Source organism: Pygocentrus nattereri, chromosome 2 (assembly GCF_015220715.1).
Source record: "Pygocentrus nattereri isolate fPygNat1 chromosome 2, fPygNat1.pri, whole genome shotgun sequence".
Lineage (NCBI taxonomy): Eukaryota > Metazoa > Chordata > Actinopteri > Characiformes > Serrasalmidae > Pygocentrus > Pygocentrus nattereri.
The window spans coordinates 17689653-17708362 of record NC_051212.1 but is presented as its reverse complement, the minus strand read 5'-3'; the positions used below and the strand labels follow the sequence as shown (position 1 = coordinate 17708362).

Genomic DNA, 18710 nt, shown 5'->3' with positions numbered 1-18710 from the left:
AGAAATCTGGAGCCAAACTTTGTTCTTCAGACTAGCTCACAAGACATCAGAAGGTATAGTGATTGGGTTAGTTGAAAACAGCTGATAGATTAATTAATTACAGACATAATCATTAAGTTCAGCCATGTAGTGTGCAGGGTAATGAACATTACCCACTGGGTCATGGGTTCAAACCCTGCTTTCTTTAAATAATCCCCTGGAGGACAGGACTTGACAGCGTGTGTGCCCGTGGCGGGATTGAGTTATTAAGCTGTGGATGCAACAATCAGCACTATGCTGTTCTGCTCTTCTGCTTTCACACAGTGTTTATGAATTCTCAGCAGATGGCACGGCTGCCGGCCCTGCTTTAGCGTCGCGAGTATAATATAAATAAAGAAGAGTGGGGGGTGGGGTTAAGATAGAGAGGAACAAGGAAAAAACAGATATGGGGTTTTAGAGGACAAACTATAAATAAACATAGAAAAAGAAAGTAATTAAGTAGAATTTATTATTTTATTTCCCACATTTTATGTGAATTCTGTGCTCTGATCCACAGTCCAAAACTCCATTCTCACTTTTTTACTTTATTTTAACACACAGCAGAGAGAGTTTAATGTTTGTCACAGGGTCAATTTTATGGATTTTTATGGAAGAAATAGGTCAATGTAGACGGCCTGACAAGCAAATTATAATTTTTCTTTTATTTAGTGCCCCTTAAAGGCATATACATGCAGACACTGAGTAACAGCCCATTCTGCTAAAAATATTCAATAAACTGCATGGGAAAATCCAATGGCTTACACAGAAGCTGAAACTCTATTGTGTGTGTGTGGAGTTTGAGGCTCTGATTCAGCTCAGACCACTGCGCATTCAAATACTACAAGAGCTCTGATGTCGAATATGGCATTAGCGTTCATGTGTAATTTTTCAAATCTTGGCATGCATTAAGTTTGTTCTGATTATAAAACTCTCACTGTATTAAAATGCCTTAAGGTATTGTCAGAAATGGAAACTGTCCTACCAGTATGGAATAAATGTCTGCCAGAAGCTTCAAATAATGAAATAAATTGACATTTATTGATAAATTTGTCCCAAAAAATATCATTGCATGTTGAAATATTGTCATGGATATTTTCATACAGACACAAGGGAGTAGAAGTACCACATTAAAAGGCAGTTGGTTTGTGTTCTTTAACTACTGACAATGTCACAATTTATTCAGAAAGGCATACTGTTTATTATGATAATAAAAATTAACACACTGCATATTTCTAGTCTTAGCCCTAATTATTATTATTATTATTATTATTTATGTATATTGTGATTTTATGTCATTACTGTCTAATTAAATGGCAATATATATTGACCTGCAGTCTGAGCAGCAGACAAATCATAAAGATATATGTGTTTATTTGTGTATGTGCAAGAGTGTGTAGAATCAGTGTTTTTAATTATTTAAACCTATTTTTTCTGATAAACTCTAATATGTCAGCAGTGCAACAGGCTTCAACTAAGTTATAGGAAGCTGTAAATATGAATTTAAAGAATTTTTTAGAATGATGGACAGAGCTATAGATAATTCTAAAATGACAAAGAAAGCTGTAAAACACTAGGAATGATGTTATAACAAAATTAGCATATACAATGCCTTCTGTTTCTGTGTCTGTGTGTTGGGAGGAGGTATAGGATCTTGCAGTGTAGTGCTGTGTATAACAGACTGGGAGTCAGAACTGGAGCTAAAGAGCTTAATGAATCCCCCAGGGGCCCAGGGGGGCTGTCCAGCCAGCCACAGCCTAAAGGGACAGAAAAAAAAAACACTCAATCGCTCTGTAATACACAGCCATCTCTGGGAACCCCCTGAGTCAAAATAAGTCGCAATGCATCGTCATACCAAAGAGTGCCATTCACTTCAGCTCATTTTGATCTTGGGCACTTGATGACAAAGTGAGACAGAGCAGGAGAGAAAGCAATGGTGTGATTTTTTTCCTCCGCTCAGTGAGATGAGAAGATAAAAAAACTCTGCTTTGAAATGGAATCTGGCTAATTCCACAAGAGAGGCTAATTTGGTTGTGTTGGAGCAGCGAGGTCGCGGTTGAAATGTCGGATCAGAAGATGACGGAGGGAAACGTAAGATGCTTGTGTCTGACAGGGGATGTCTTTGTTGGTTCTGTGCATCGAGAGGTTTCGTGTTCTGCGGCCCTCTGCGAGGCTAGTTTTTTGTCATGGAAACCACACCGGTGCAAAGGTTCATGAGAACGTCACCTGCAGTGGTGAAGTTGGTCACATCCTGCACAGCTTCACATCCACCTGTTCATCTCTCAAACTGTTTACACACTGTCAGCCATGCTCACCTGGTGTGACATCACCATTACTCAGCTTCAAATTAATCACACCTGTTACACCAGAAGAGCTTGTTCTTTTGTTCTGGTGTTTTCAGTGGGATGACAGAGCACAGCAGCCACCTCAACCATGGTAATTCAACTCAAATTCATCTGTGCAGTCAGAGACCACCCTACATTTATCTGATTTCCACTCAAAATGGCCATTACACAGAAGTAACTCATTTGTCAGGAGGTATTTCTGAGGATAAGAGAAACAAGACAATATGCTTGGATAAGGAAAGAAAAGGAAAGGAAGGGGAAAAGGGTGAAAAACAGGAGATTTCAACGCTGGAATGCAAAAAATGATTGACATATAGAAAAAAATGGGACTCCTAACAATGGTGTAAGACCTGGTAGACCACCGAAACTGTTACCATCAGATAAATGGTACTTAAATCTTTCATCTGTGTTAGAGAGGAGAAAATCAAGCTCCACTCTTGCTTCAGATCTGAAAAAATCTACACATTTCTGTCCCTCTACTGTGAGAAGATAACTTGTTATAACTTAACACTGCTGGTCTGTAGGATGAAGGGATGTAGCTGTAAAAAAGCAGAGAAATAAGAAAAATAAATAATAGACATAAAAAAAGAAAATGTAAAAATCGAAAAAAGAAGCTGCTGGTGTTCTCAGAACAATGAACTGACCACCCCACAGTCCAGACCTCAGTATTACTGAATGTGTTTGGGATTATTTGGATTGTGAGAAGAAGAAAATGTAAACAACTTGTAAGACTGAAGTTTGGAGAAAATATTCCTTCAGGTTTCTTTGATTAACTGAAAGCAGGTCTCCAAACAAGAATGGAATCTACAATAAAGGCGAATATTAGATATTACACTTAGTTGTTGAGTTTTCTATGTGATTCTATGTTTTTTGTTTTTATCCAGAAGTTGATAAATGCATAATTTGATATTGTTTAGTCTGTTAGTGCTGGGTGATAATGATAACATTTAATAAAATAATATTTGCCAAATATTTCACACTATCACATGAGGGCAATAGGGAAAAAATATTAAAAAAACAACAACAAAAAATAACGATACCTGAACTTTTCTCATTATAGAATGAGCATTATGAGATTTTGTATTTATGAGGTTTGATAAGCTGGAACACTTCCAACACTTGTAACATGTATTGAAATACACTACACAGTGTACAGTCTCTAAAATACAATACATAATATCCTCCATTAGTTTTCACAGAAACAGGTGTCCTCAGAGAAGGCAGAGGGTCACACCAAACTGTGTACTTAAAAGGCTAATGCACATCTTAATATTTGACAATGCAAACCAATTTGCACATCAGCCTACAAATGGGACAACTGCCAAAATACTACAGTGTTCAGCAGACCAGTCTACTCACCTCTCATCTTTAGAAAAGACCATACTTTTCTGCAGGAGCACACACGCCAGTGTTTCTTCTGAACAGTAGTTCTCCTTTAAAGTCCTCTTGAGCACAGGGTGAGTTGAAAAGAGGGCTCACAGAAATATATGGCTGTGTATGTGTCCTACCTTCAAATTCACTTTATAATACTGTTCTTGATCATTATTAACTCATAATTAAGAGCACAGTAGAACCTTGTTCATTAGTAATGAATTACAATATGTTTCACTTTATAATGTTGTTCCTGAAGATCTTTAGCTTCTAATGAAGAACAGCAACACCTCATGTAGTATCTAATAGACAGTAATTGCATAATCACTTGGTAACATTTAGAACCAGGTGAATTTAAAGATAGGACCCACACACAGCCATATATTTTCCTGAGTCATATCATCATTTGACCCTGCCCTCAAGAGGACTTTAAAGGAGAACTACTATTCAGATGAAACAACTATGGTGCATGTGCTCCTGCAGCAGTTGTCCAACTTGTAGGCCGATGTGCAAACAGGTACATGCTGCCAAATATGAAGATGTGCATTAGCCTTTTAAGGCTTCTGATCAAAACAAGCACATGAGGGACACCAGTCAGTTCAGTTTGATGTGATGCCCTCGCTCTCTCTGAGGATACCTGTTTCTGTGAATAATAATGGAGGGTATTATCCATTATATTGTAGAGACTGTACACTATGTACTGCGACAGAGTATGACACATTTTTATCTATAACAATGTATTTAGGTACTGTCAGAAGTGTTGGAATACACTACATCAGTTAGTAGTTCACCAGCAACTTTGTAAGATTCAGTTATTAAGCAATTAATATTGAATTGATCAGTAATTTATGAGTAGTTATTCTAAGATACCATAGTTCCTTAGTAATCATGTATGAGACTCAGTACTTATTGTTTAGTTAATGGTGAACTACCCTAATCATTAGTTCACTGCTAGCTTCTGAGTAGTTAACTAGTAGTCCTTGGAAGTAAATAGTAGTTACCTAAGTGTTAATGCAGCACCACTCATTCATACCTGCTTAGTTACTTATTAATTATGAAAGAGTATTGTGACTAAGTGTGACTAAATATTGTTCTCAGAGCAATAAACTGCTTTATTTGACTGGTGCTTCTTTGGCCTTTCGGGTGATATTTTTTTTTAGGTGAATGACCCAATAAAAAGCATAGCGCAGATAAGGACACTAAGTGAGCAAGCTGAGTGCATGAAAGTCCAGCCCAGCCATCAGCACAGTGGGGTCAGCCCAAACTGACAATGTATTATCTACCATTATGTATTGATGGCGGTGCACAGTAGTGCAGCGGCTTCTCACGCTCCTGGAGAGACCCACATTTTTAGTGTTGACTTCACGCGCCTTAAGTCTTTGACATACAGCCAAACCGAACTCTTTATGATAAAGGATGATTTGGCTGTAGAAACAGCAACTATGGACCACAATCTCAGAGCTATGCTAGGTAGACTGCAGCTACTACAGACACCGGAGTGGCGGAGCAGAGTGCAGAGGACAAAGGTCAAGAGGAAGCAGTGTGCGCGGGGGGAAGAAGAGGGGCAAGTGGGGAGGGGAGGCGTGCTAGTGAGGCTAAAAGCTAATTAAACAACCAGACTGAGGAACAGCTTCTTCCCTGAAGCCGTAAGACTCTTAAATTGCAATTAGACGTCACTGCAATGGCACTTCATGTCCACTTATTTATCTCTACTGCTGTACTGTATCAGTGGCCCCACTATATCACCCCTAACACATGTCACTTTATACATATCACTTATACATCACCAGTATTAAGATGAACACTTTCTACCTCGTACTCATGCTGCTGTGTTTCATGCTGCTGTTATTTATTATTATTTATTATTAGACACTTGATAAATGGCTTTGACCAGGTTATGATTTGGCTTTTCATTGGGGCTTAGGGTTAAAGTGAAAAATCCAATTTATACAAATTTCCCCAAATTACAGTCTGAGGCGACTGTGAGAGGATTAAATATGCAGTTTACACAAAGCTAAACTCACAGCTACAAGCTTCCATTACTTATTAGCTACATTAGCCCTGTTGCTCCAGTACAAAATTAAAGAAACAAACATGCTTTGGCTGGTCAGTCTTGCTTATGTAGTTTCTTATGACATATTTTTATCTATAAAAAAAATAGACAAAATGTAGGCTTGATGGCTCCCACTACTGCTTTTAAGTAGCTTGATTTTGTTAGAGATCACTTAACTTGATGCAGTTTGAGGCAACTGTGAAATGATTCTGGTGTGCACTTTATACAATGCTTCCAATATTTAAATTTTTACTGTTATAATATAAAGTACATTTTTGTTACAATATTTGTTACTTCTGGGTTAAAAGGGGAAAATTGTGGAAGTTTTATTTTTCACCAAACTATTGCTTTACTCACTCCTGAAGGGAGAGTGTGTGAGGACTCTCCTGCTGGCCACCTCACCTGCTGAGCACAGCAGAGCACAGACAGCCAGGCAACAGAACACGGGTTTCAGCTCTAATCCAGAACGACTCCAAAATAATCCCCAACGTTTTTACACTGACAAGATGAAAAGCTGGGACGGGGAGAGAACTGCTGCCACACACACATACACGTTCACAGGCATCTGTTTTTAAGCTTACTCGGCATGAGACGGCAGAATAGACTGAATATGAAAAATGGAATGCAAGAAACCAAAGAACAGACAGATGAAGGTGAAAATGCAAAGTTACGTCAACACACTGTGTGGGAAAAATCCAGCTCTATGAGGTCAAAGGTCATTGAAAAGGTTGTGACCAAGGTAAGCTAGGTAATTGAGGGGACACATTACCAATTTTTTCTAACATAAGGGGAAAGGAACCTCTGCTGTTTGGTATTGGGGAAAGGTAAAATCGTCCAGCCAATCAAATCGGATCTTGTAAGTTGTAAGCCCAGACTTTTTTCTGAGTCGTTATGGGTCATTTCCTTTTGTCCATTCATCATAAAATGTGTGCACAATGTAGAGGGAAACAGACATTTTCAAATTACCAACAACAGTGATATTTAAATAATTTAAGTTTGCACTGGCTTATATTCTAGAATGTCCCTCCACTTTTAATTAGAAGCACATTTCAATAACAAGTAAAAATATATAATTTCATTTTATCTCTTCTTCTCCTGTACCCCGCCTAAGGGGACACATTACCAAGGTAACTGATAACTAAGGAGACACATTATCTAATTAACTGAAACTGAGGGGATACATTACCTAGGCAACTGATAACAGTGGACACATTACCTAATTAACTGATAACTGAGGGGATACGTTACCTAGGCAACTGATAACTAAGGGGATGCATTGCCTAATTAACTGATAACTGAGGGGACACATTACCTAATTAACATTGCAAAGGTAACAGATAACTGAGAGGACACATTACCTAGGTAATGAATAACTTTGAGGACACATTACTTAGGTAACAGATAACTGAGAGGACATATTACCTAATTAACTGATAACTGATGGGACACATTACCAGGTAACTGATAACTGATGGGACACATTACCAGGTAACTGATAACTGAGAGGATACGTTACCTATGTAACGGACAACTGAGAGCACACATTACCTAGGTCACTGATAACTGAGGGGACACATTATATAGGTAACTGATAACTGAGGAGACACATTACCAAGGTAACTGATCACTGAGGGGACACATTACCTAGGTAACTGATAACTAAGGGGACACATTACCTAATTAACTGATAACTGAGGGGACACATTACCTAACTAACTGATAACTGAGGGGACACATTACCTAATTAACTGATAACTAAGGGGACACAGTACCTAATTAACTGATAATTAAGGGGACACATTACCTAATTAACTGATAACTAAGGGGACACAGTACCTAATTAACTGATAACTAAGGGGACACAGTACCTAATTAACTGATAACTAAGGGGACACAGTACCTAATTAACTGATAACTGAGGGGACACATTACCTAAATAAATGTTAACTGAGAGGACACATTACCTAATTAACTGATAACTGAGGGGACTCATTACCCAATTAACTGATAACCGAGGGGAAACATTACATAGGTAACTGATAACTGACAGGACACATTACTTATGTAATGGATAATTAAGAGGACACATTACCAGGTAACTGATAACTGATGGGACACAGTACCAGGTAACTGATAACTGAGAGGACACGTTTTCTATGTAACGGATAACTGAGAGTACACATGACCTAGGTCACTGATAACTGAGGGGACATATTATATAGGAAACTGATCACTGAGGAGACACAATACCAAGGTAACTGATCACTGAGGGGACACATTACCTAGGTAACTGATAACTGAGGGGATACGTTACCTAGGCAACTGATAACTAAAGGGATGCATTACCTAATTAACTGATAACTGAGGGGACACATTACCTAATTAACTGATAACTGAGGAGACACATTACTAAGGTAACTGATAACTGAGGGGACACATTACCTAATTAACTTATAACTGAGGGGACACATTACCTAGGTAACAGATAACTGAGAGGACACATTACCTATGTAATGGATAACTGAGAGGACACATTACCTAGGTAAATGATAAATGAGGGGACACTTTGCCAAAGTACATGATAACTGAGGGGACACATTACCTATGTAATGGATAACTGAGAGGACACATTACCTAGGTAAATGATAACTGAGGGGACACTTTGCCAAGGTAAATGATAACTGAGGGGACACATTACCTATGTAATGGATAACTGAGAGGACACATTACCTAGGTAAATGATAACTGAGGGGACACTTTGCCAAGGTAAATGATAACTGAGGGGACACATTGCCAAGGTAACTGATAACTGAGGGGACACATTACCTAGGTAACTGACAACTGAGAGGAACCAAGGCAACACATTACTCACATAAAGTCAGGGGAGGACATATCACTTAGTTATCCGAGAGGACATTTTATGTCCTCTTCAGTTACCTTATGTGTGTGTAGGTGAGCTTCATAGAGATGATAACAAACAAAAACGTAGCAGTTCATTTCATCTCTCCTTCCCTTGCAGTCTCTCGTTTAGATGGACATGCAGACTTTCTGTCCTTCTCCCTTTCTCCATCACACACACACACACACACACACACACACACACACACACACACACACACACACTTCTCCACGACTGTGGAGAAACCGCCTGTAAATATTTAATCATTGGCAAGCTAATCAGGTGCCCACTTTAAATGCCAACACACAACACACACTCAGCTTCACTCACACACACACACACACACACACACTCCCCAGACAGAGACAGTAAACCAGCAACCAGAGTCACCCCTCACTCCAACAGGGTCTCTCTCAGCTCTCTCCTCTACTCCTCAACCTGCTCACGCTCTGCGCGTACAACTGAGTGCACCATTAATAATGCCTAATGTTAGATAAACAAACTCAACAAACATACAATATCACACTGACCTTCAGGAAGAGACGAAGGGTAAACAACTATTACTGCTGCTTATTAGAGGAATAATTCACTCAGAAATCAAATCAGCATAATCCTCTTCTTCTGCCTTCAGAACGCCACATTTCTCTATATTCTGTAGTCAGATAATCAGTATCCACACTGGGGCTCTGTCATAGACTTAGCTGTAAATTGAAAGAACTAATCACACTGTATTGGTGCCGCCTTTTAGGGAAGCTAAAATAGATTCCTATTCCAGTGTTTTTGAGCGAGTGGCTATTGCATTAATTTTGCATAGGGACGTTTGGGCATTGTTGTTCCAGTGCAAACTGGTAGGAAAAGCGCAAAACGTTTGCACATCTTTGTCTCTGCTAGATAGTTAACATTATGATTCTTCAAGATTGCAATTCTTAGAGCCTATCAGCTAATGCCATGAGCATATAGGCAGAAGATTATGTCTCATGAGAAAAGCCCTCACCAGGCCCACCAGACCCCTCACCAGACCCACCAGAGTTTGCTAGATACAAAGAAACTATGCTGGATAAATGATGTTCAGCAAGCAAATTCACTGACTTTGAGTTGCTAAAAGAATTAATTTTGTTGGAAGAATTTAAGATCTGTTTGCCAGAACGTGTTGTGGTCTATTTAAAATAGAGAAGTTAACTCTGTGTCTAAAGCTGCTGTGTCGGCTGATGAATTTGCTCTTGTGTTCAAGCAAGTTGGTGTAGAATCTTCTGGGCTACCACATTGCCAGTCAGGTCAGTTAGTCTTCCTAAACAAGTGTATCTATTGCCATAAAACTGATCATTTAGTTGCAAAGCTCTCGTCAGAGCTGCATTGTTGCTATGGTTAAAGCTATAGTTCCACTGATCCAGGCTACCAAGCTTTCGTAATGAAAGGTACTGTTTCATCACCAGGTGCGGAGCAGATTCGAGACCCTGTCACAATTATGTGTGATACTGGTGCAGAACAGTCGCTCCTTTTAGCTGGAGTTTTGCTTTTATCTGACCGGACCTTTTGTGGAACTCATGCATTTTGTAAGCGAATAACTATGCACTTTGTTCAAATTCTCCAGCATTCAGTCTCCTTTTGTTCTGACTCAGTCAATGGGATATTCAGAAGAGGAGTGTGTGAGTTTGTTGCTTGTGGATAGAATGTTTATATATATATATATATGTATAGGCAATGGCATCACTGGAGACAATATTTACACTCTTTACACACCTCAGGCACTCCCCTTCCTTCTCCTTTGTCTAAACAACTGGCTGATGTTCTTTTCGCAACATTACCCAGATATGCTAAGACACCTGCTCTGTCTTGCTTTTTGGATGGTATAGTTTTGTCTGATTCTAATTATACTACTATACACAGTTCTTCATATGTAACTCAGTGTTCAACAGGCCTGCACAGCACAAATTCAATGGATGAATTAGCCTTTAGTCATGATCGGCAAATCAAAGCTCAGTATAGTGTTGGAACTATGTGAGATGCATGTGCTTTGCGCTACACATCCACATTTTGATATGGATCACCTATATTTTCGCTCCAGATTTCTTGATGGCCCAGTAAGATTGTGTTAGTTGTGTCTCTTCCTATTACTTGTACAGCAGTTCTTTACTGTAGGTCTATAATGGTTTGTCTGGTTCTGCAGGCTCTAGATTCTCTTTCTCTGGTGCTTTTCTCCTGGAGGAGGACAGCTTAGACTGTGTGCACATATACACTTACACCTGTAGGTATTTCATTATCTAAGGACACTAGATTTAAGGTAGGTATCAGTCTCTGTATGTTTTTGCTTGCTTAACATTAAATGGCAACTAGAGCTGTTTATCTCTTGGTTTAGAAAAGTTTGGTTTTTTATATCCTTCTTTTGGTGCTGTCTGTAGTCCCTCTCCTAGGTAGATTGTCCAGTCTACCGGAGCAACTTAACTATAAAAAAATGTTTTTGGGTTTTTTTTGTAGCTTAACTTGTTTGCATGTTTGATTTTTTCGTCTGTATAATAAGCCTTAAGCAGTTTTATATGCAACGTATTGGTCTCTGCACCCCTTTATTATGCTCCTCCATCCTGCTGTTGCTGTCCCTACCTCATCCTAGACCTGACCCTATGACTGGGATGCGACACAGTCAATAAAAACAATTATAAAAAATAAAAATAATAGAACAGAATTAAAAACAAATAGCTAAAATAAATGAAATTAAAAATAATAAAAATAATGATAATGTTTGCATTCTACATAAGAATCTAAATTAAATTAATAACAAGAGTATTATTTTAGTAATAATTATTGTTATTATTACTATTTAAATACATAAGCATAAATCCAAAGTAAAACAAAAAAGCATATGTACTATAATAATAATAATAATAATTTGCTCTTCTAAACTTTATTTACTTATTATTATTTTACATGATTTATATATGTACATATTTAGCTATTATTACTTTGAATTTTATTTATTCCACATTTATATTTTTGCCATAACTAGTTTAGCAACAGCTGTTTGATTTATTCTGTGCAATGCACAGAAAGTTACTGAAGATACTCTAAAATTAATAGCTGGCAAATTTACAAGACGTGCCCAAAGACAGTTTACTGCATTCCATAGAAAATCACAATCACAATAACTCCATTACACACCTTTTCAGATTGGACAAGCAGGCTGATTCGTAAAAACACACAACAGTGAAACTTATTATTAATATTGTTATTTCTGTTATTGTCTACTAATGACAGTCTACAGCAGCTCAGTGGCCTAATTAACACACTCAGAAACAAGCATGTAATGGAAATAGAACAGAAATAGACCAAAAGAGCCCTTACAGGGTTTTGTAGGCTGATAATGCAGGTGATCCGTCTGCTGTTTCTCTGCCACTGCTGACACTACTGCTACTGAACTCAGATGTCTTCTGAACAACGGCCAAGTATCTACTGAACACTTTCAGGCTGAATCATCTGCATATATCAGACCCCTGCTGCTGTGCCCCATGCCTATGAGAACAGTTCACGCCTCAGTATAAACACATGACTGGGTTGTAATTTAGGTCTGATGAAATACCTGATTTGCCCTGTGTAGTGCAGGAGCAGGAGTTTAACGCAGAAGAGACTGGATATCAAAGTCAGAGCGGAGCACCAGGACATAGAGAATAAGCTGTTAAACATTCATATGACTGTCAAAGGTATCATGTCAGCATCTGTTCTGAACAAAAAAGACCAAATTCATGGCAAATCTCTACAACCTCCAGCTTCAGTCACAATAAGATTCTTCTGAAGATCCAAAACAGACAGATTTTTATTAGATATTCTACAATATACTGTGTCTTATCTCTGTTTTATTTAATAGATTTTTTAAGCGTTGTGACAAAACCTTGGTAATTTTACAGGAGATGTAAAAAATGTTCTTTGAAAGAAAGTTAATGTAGAAAATGTATTCTAGTTCTAATCTGGACCAATTGTAACTAACCATTCATCATGAAATATCTATACATTGTAAAGAGCAGCTCCTGTTTTTAAACTCTATACAAGATACAAGGTTTTGTCTCGAATGTGACAAACTATTTTTTTTTGCCATTTGGGGAATTCTGCTGGAGAAAACAATCACCACTCTGCACTTTCAGCAACATGTAGGATGTGTTGACTTACTTTCACTTAGAAAATTAACAAAACATGTCATTTGACCAGGAGTGGCCAAACTGCATTTAACCGTATATGAATATCCAAAATCATCTCAGAATTCGCTCTACTTAACTGCATATCCAAATAAGGCATGTGTAGTTTGAGGGAAAGGACGTGTTGTGTATTGTGATGCATTTTTGTGATGTTGGTGAGAATCATCCCGAGCAGCTCATAAGCTCAGAGCCGCTGGGCTCAATTTCTCCATTTGCAGTAACACTGATGACGCCAAGTACAGCCTAAATGTGGGAAACACTGGCTTCATTATTATTATTATTATTATTATTGTTAATAATAATCATAATAATAATAATAGTAAGTGGTGGAATCATAGCAGACTCACACTTATTATTGTTTCAGTACCGCGTGTAATAGTGTGATGCATTTCCTGCAGTGCAGTCCGTTTGAGGGTCTAATGAGGTGGGATCTGGGTGACCGTGCAGGCTTGTGTGGAAATGCAGGTTGAAATGTTAGTACAGTTCTCCTGAGTGTGTGTGTGCGTGTGTGTGTGTGTGCGTGTGTGTATGTCTGCTGAATGAACTGCATGGTTGTGTGAGCGGCCCACTTATGCGAGACATGAGCTCGGACTGCTGTGTCCCACCGCAGAGCCGCCAGCGACACACACACACACACACACGAACTCCCGACACCTCGGCGGTACACATGCAGTCCTGCCCCATGCACGCGCACCTTGCCGTGTTCCCGTGTTCGGGCTGTACCGAGCACAAAACGACTACACACAACATACACACAGCACGTGCAGTGTATACACACCGAAACACGGCACCCACCTCTCTCATTTCACGGCTCTGCGGGTCTCGCGCGCGTCCGCCGTGTCCGTTCACTGTGTCCGTTCACTCCGTGCTCCTCGCGCAGCGCTGCTGCAGCACCGCCAGAGCTGGATGCTCTGCCTCTCTCCAGCCTTCTCTCTCTCTCTCTCTCTCTCTCTCTCCAGCCTCCTCTCTCTCTCTCTCTCTCTCTCTCTCTCTCTCTCTCCAGCCTCCTCTCTCTCTCTCTCTCTCTCTCTCTCTCTCTCTCTCTCCAGCCTCCTCTCTCTCTCTCTCTCTCTCTCTCTCTCTCTCTCTCTCTCTCTCTCTCTCTCCAGCCTCCTCTCTCTCTCTCTCTCTCTCTCTCTCCAGCCTCCTCTCTCTCTCTCTCTCTCTCTCTCTCTCTCTCTCTCCAGCCTTCTCTCTCTCTCTCTCTCTCTCTCTCTCTCTCTCCAGCCTCCTCTCTCTCTCTCTCTCTGTCTCTCTCTCCTCTCTCTCTCTCCCTCTCTCTCTCTCTCCCCTCGCTCTCTCCCCCCCTCTCTCTCTTTCTCCAGCCTCCTCTCTCTCTCTCTCTCTCTCTCTCTCCCTCTCTCTCTCTCCCTCTCTCTCTCTCCCCTCGCTCTCTCCCCCACTCTCTCTCTTTCTCCAGCCTCCTCTCTCTCTCTCTCTCTCTCTCTCTCTCTCTCTCTCTCCCCCCTCTCTCTCTCTCTCTCTCTCTCCACCCTCTCTCTCTCTCCAGCCTCCCCTCTCTCTCTCTCTCTCTCTCTCTCTCTCTCTCTCTCTCTCGCTGTCTTTTTGTTCTCTTTAGGAGCCAACGCGCGCGCTAGCTTTTAGCTGTGCGCGCAGGCGCGAACAAATGTCGAGAGCGGAGGACTTGCTTTTGGATGAGCGCGCGCGCGCACACAAGCCCCAGGATGATATCAGAGGACATTTTTAGGGTTTCATTATTATTATTATTATTATTAATAGTAGTAGTAGTAGTAGTAGTGGTAATAGTATTAGGTTACGTTGTGACGTCACGCAGGGGTGGGCTCGGGTGGGCCAGGGTACCCATATTGATCAGAAGCCTACCGAATTAAATGGAAGACAACAATTAATTAATGTGCATTTTTTTAAGATAACGAAATCTAATTTGTTTTGTGTGAGACCTGTTGCTGTATTATGGCCAAAATCATAATCAAAATCACTCTCCACTAAGCTCCGCCTTATTTTCTCAACCCTCCAATCACTGCTTAGCTGCCCCTATTAGCCACCTTTGCTGCAAGCCTTCAGTATGTACGTCCTTTTGTGTTGTGCCTCCTCATCCTCCCTCCTCATTCTGTTCGTGTTTCGTCTGTTCGTCTGTTTGGTGTGGTGTCGCCCATTTCTGCTCCTGTGCCCGTTCCTGTTTTGGTGCCTTTGGCTTCCACTCCCGTTTCTGCTTCTGTGCCAGTTTCTGCCTCTGTGTCTTCAGTTTCTGTGCCTGTGCCTGTTCCGTGTTCTCCTGCTCCTGTTCTGGCTTCTGTGTCTGTGCCTGTCCCTGTCTAGTTTGGTTCAGTTTTTGGTCCCTTGCGTCTGTTTTTGTTTTGTTGTGTTTTTGTTTGGCGCGCCTCGCGCTTTGGGGGAGGGTACTGTCACGATTGGCCCCTCCCAGTCCTGTCCATGCCTTTGTGTTGTTTTGGTTTACCCTTGTGTGTTTGTTTTGGTCCAGCCCCCTCGTTTCATGACTCCACCCCTGATTGTCTCCACCTGTTTTCCACCTGTCCCTCGTTTTCCCTGTTGTATTTGAGCATCTCTGTCTTACATCCTGAACTCAGTGTAGATTATTGGAACCTGGACTGTCTTGACTATGACCCTGGATTTGTCCTTAATAAATCTCGCTTATCTCAGCGTATGCGTCCGCCTCCTCGCTCCATGTTACACCAGGATTGAGCTTCAGGTGGTGAACTGCCATCCATAAAGACATGCCGATATGTGACTGGAAACCTGAGTGTCTGAAGATAGGAAGTTTGTCATGTAGAAGGTGGATTCTTATCAGATTTGATTCTGATCATTCGTAAGTATTAACCTTTCCACATGCACCATTGAAAACTATTTAATCTTCTTCTTTCGGCTGCTGCCTTTAGGGGTCGCCACAGCGGATCATCAGCCTCCATCTTGCCCTATCCACTGCCTCCTCTACTTTTACACCAACCATCTCCATGTCCACCTTCACTACATCCATAAACCTTCTCTGAGGTCTACCTCTTCTCCTTCTACCCGACAGCTCCATCTCCAACATTCTTTGACCAATGTATCCACTATTCCTCCTCAACACATGTCCAAACCATCTCAACCTGGCCTCTCTGGCTTTATCTCCAAACTGCTCCACCTTCACTGTCCCTCTGATTTGCTCATTTCTAATCTTATCCATCCTTGTCACTCCCAATGAAAATCTCAGCATCTTCATCTCCGCCACCTCCAGCTCAGCCTCCTGTCTTTTAGACAGAGCCACAGTCTCCAAACCATACATCATAGCAGGACGCACTACTGTCTTGTAAACCTTCCCTTTCACTCTTGCTGCTATCCTTCTGTCACACATCAGCCCTGACACCCGTCTCCACCCACTCCATCCTGCCTGCACCCTCTTCTTCACCTCTTTTCTACACTGTCCATTGCTCTGGATGGTTGACCCAAGATATTTGAAGTCATCCACCTTTACAACCTCTACTCCTTTCTACTCCTTGCATCTTCACCTTTCCACCTGCCTCCCTCTCATTCACACACATGTATTCTGTCTTGTCTCTACTGACCTTCATTCCTCTCCTCTCCAGTGCAAACCTCCACCTCTCCAGATTCTCTTCCACCTGCTCTCTACTCTCACCACAGATTACAATGTCATCTGCAAACATCATGGTCCATGGAGCCTCCTGCCTGACCTCATCTGTCAACCTTTCCATCACCATTGCAAACAAGAAGGGGCTCAAAGCTGATCCCTGCTGTAACCCTACCTTCACCTTGAAACCATTTGTCACTCCAACTGTACACCTCACCACTGTCTCACTATTCTCATACATGTCCTGCACCACCCTAACATACTTTTCAGCTACACCTGACTTCCTCATACAGTACCACAGTTCCTCTCTTGGCACCCTATCAAATGCCTTCTCTAGATCCACAAAGACACAATGTAGCTCCCTCTGACCTTCTCTGTACTTCTCTACCAACACTCTCAATGCAAAAATTGCATCTGTGCTACTCTTTCTGGGCATTAAACCAAACCGCTGCTCACTGATCTGAACCTCTCGCCTTAGCCTTGCTTCAACAACTCTTTCCCTTCATGGTGTGGCTCATCAACTTTATACCTCTGTAGTTACTGCAGCTCTGCACATCACCCTTGTTCTTAAAAATGGGGACCAGTACACTGCTTTTCCACTCATCAGACATCCTCTCACTCTCCAGGATTTTGTTAAACAACCTGGTTAAAAAGTCATAAACATCTCCTCCATACCTCCCCAGGTATGTCATCTGGACCAACTGCCTTTCCATTCTTCATCCTTTTTAAAGCTGCCCTCACTTCCACCTTACCAATTCTCTGCACTTCCTGATTCACTATCTCTCCCCCCATTGTCCTCCTCTCTCTCTTGTTTTCCTCATTCATTAGTTCTTCAAAGTACTCCTTCCATCTACTCAACACTCTCTGTTCACTCACTAGTACATTTCCCTCTCTATCCTTTATCAGCCTAACCTGCTGTACATCCTTTCCAGCTCTATCTCTCTGTTTAGCCAAACGATACAAGTCCTTTACTCCTCCTTTACTGTCCAGCCTCTCATACAGCTCATCATAGGCCTGAGCCTTTGCCACCATTCTTTTCGCTATGCGACTAGCCGCACAGTACTCCTGCCTACTTCCTTCATTTCTCTGGTTATCCCACTTTTTCTTAGCTGCCTTCTTCTTCTGAATAGTCTCCTGGACTTCCTCGTTCCACCACCAACTTTCCTTGTCTTCTTTCCTCTGACCAGATGAAACACCCAACACATTCTTGCCAGTTTCTCTCACCACCTTAGCTGTAGTTTCCCAGTCCTCAGGTAGCTCCTCACTGCCCACTAGGGCCTGTTGCAATTTTTCCCTGAACTGCCTGCAACCATCCTCCTCCTTCAGCTTCCATCATCTAATCTTGGTTCTGTCTTCACTCTCTTCCTCGTCTTTGTTTCTAATCTCATTCTACAGACAACCACCCTATGCTGCCTTGCTACACTTTCCCTGGCACCACTTTACAATCTCCAATCTCCTTTAGGTGGCATCTCCTGCTAAGGATATAATCCACCTGTGTGCACCTCCCTCCACTCTTGTATGTCACCCTGTGTTCTTCCCTCTTGTGAAAATACGTGTTCACCACTGCCATTTCCATTCTCTTTGCAAAATCTACAACCATCTGACCTTCCGCATTTCTATGGTAATAAAAAATCCAAATATGTTAATATGAAGCCAACTTTACCACAGTAATTCAAACATTGCTAGCTTAATCAACATGCTTTAGTCTAGTTCCAGTAGCTGTACAGTTTGGGCTAATGTGATATAAACATGTGGTTGAACGAGTTTAAGCAAGTTCAGAAAGTTTGCTGTTAACTATCACACTGGTTGTATCATGTAACATAATTTGGAAACCAATACATACATTAGGGTGTATTATATTTGGTTAACTGTATAAGTAGCATTCCTTCCTGTTAGCTGGGTTTTGGTAGAGACTTTATTTAAATTAACCTTTTAAATTAAACTTTTCTAACATTTTTTTAATGTATGGTTTTCCTGTAATCAGTGAGGATTGATAAGAAAAAGAGGCAAGCATAGAAGCAGAGTGAGGTAAACAAATTAACTCAGTTTAAAACAATCGCCTGATTCAGTTTGGATTTCAACATTCATTTTCAGCTGTGTTCAGAAAACATGTTTCATGCTCACAAGGGCAGTACACTTTTGAGTATGATGATTAGGTTCAGGTCCAATTTAGCTACTATCACACAAAAGCTCCAGTGGAACTCGTGGAACTAGTGGCTCAAAAAAGCCCAGAAATGGAATTTCACCTCACAAGAAATGCCCAGTGTGCCTCAAACTGGAC

The 18710-nt window shown here is 40.9% G+C and overlaps 1 protein-coding gene across 2 annotated transcripts in view; it reads right to left on the bottom strand.

Moving 5' to 3' along the window:
• Positions 1 to 13813, bottom strand: part of gal3st3 (galactose-3-O-sulfotransferase 3) — a 37358-nt gene extending 23545 nt beyond the window's left edge. For both annotated transcript variants that reach the window (XM_017719083.2, XM_037546972.1), the window contains exon 1: positions 13660 to 13813. The gene's annotated coding sequence lies outside the window, so the exon portion shown is untranslated. The remainder of the gene's footprint in view (positions 1 to 13659) is intronic.
• Between the last annotated feature and the right edge of the window lie 4897 nt (positions 13814 to 18710).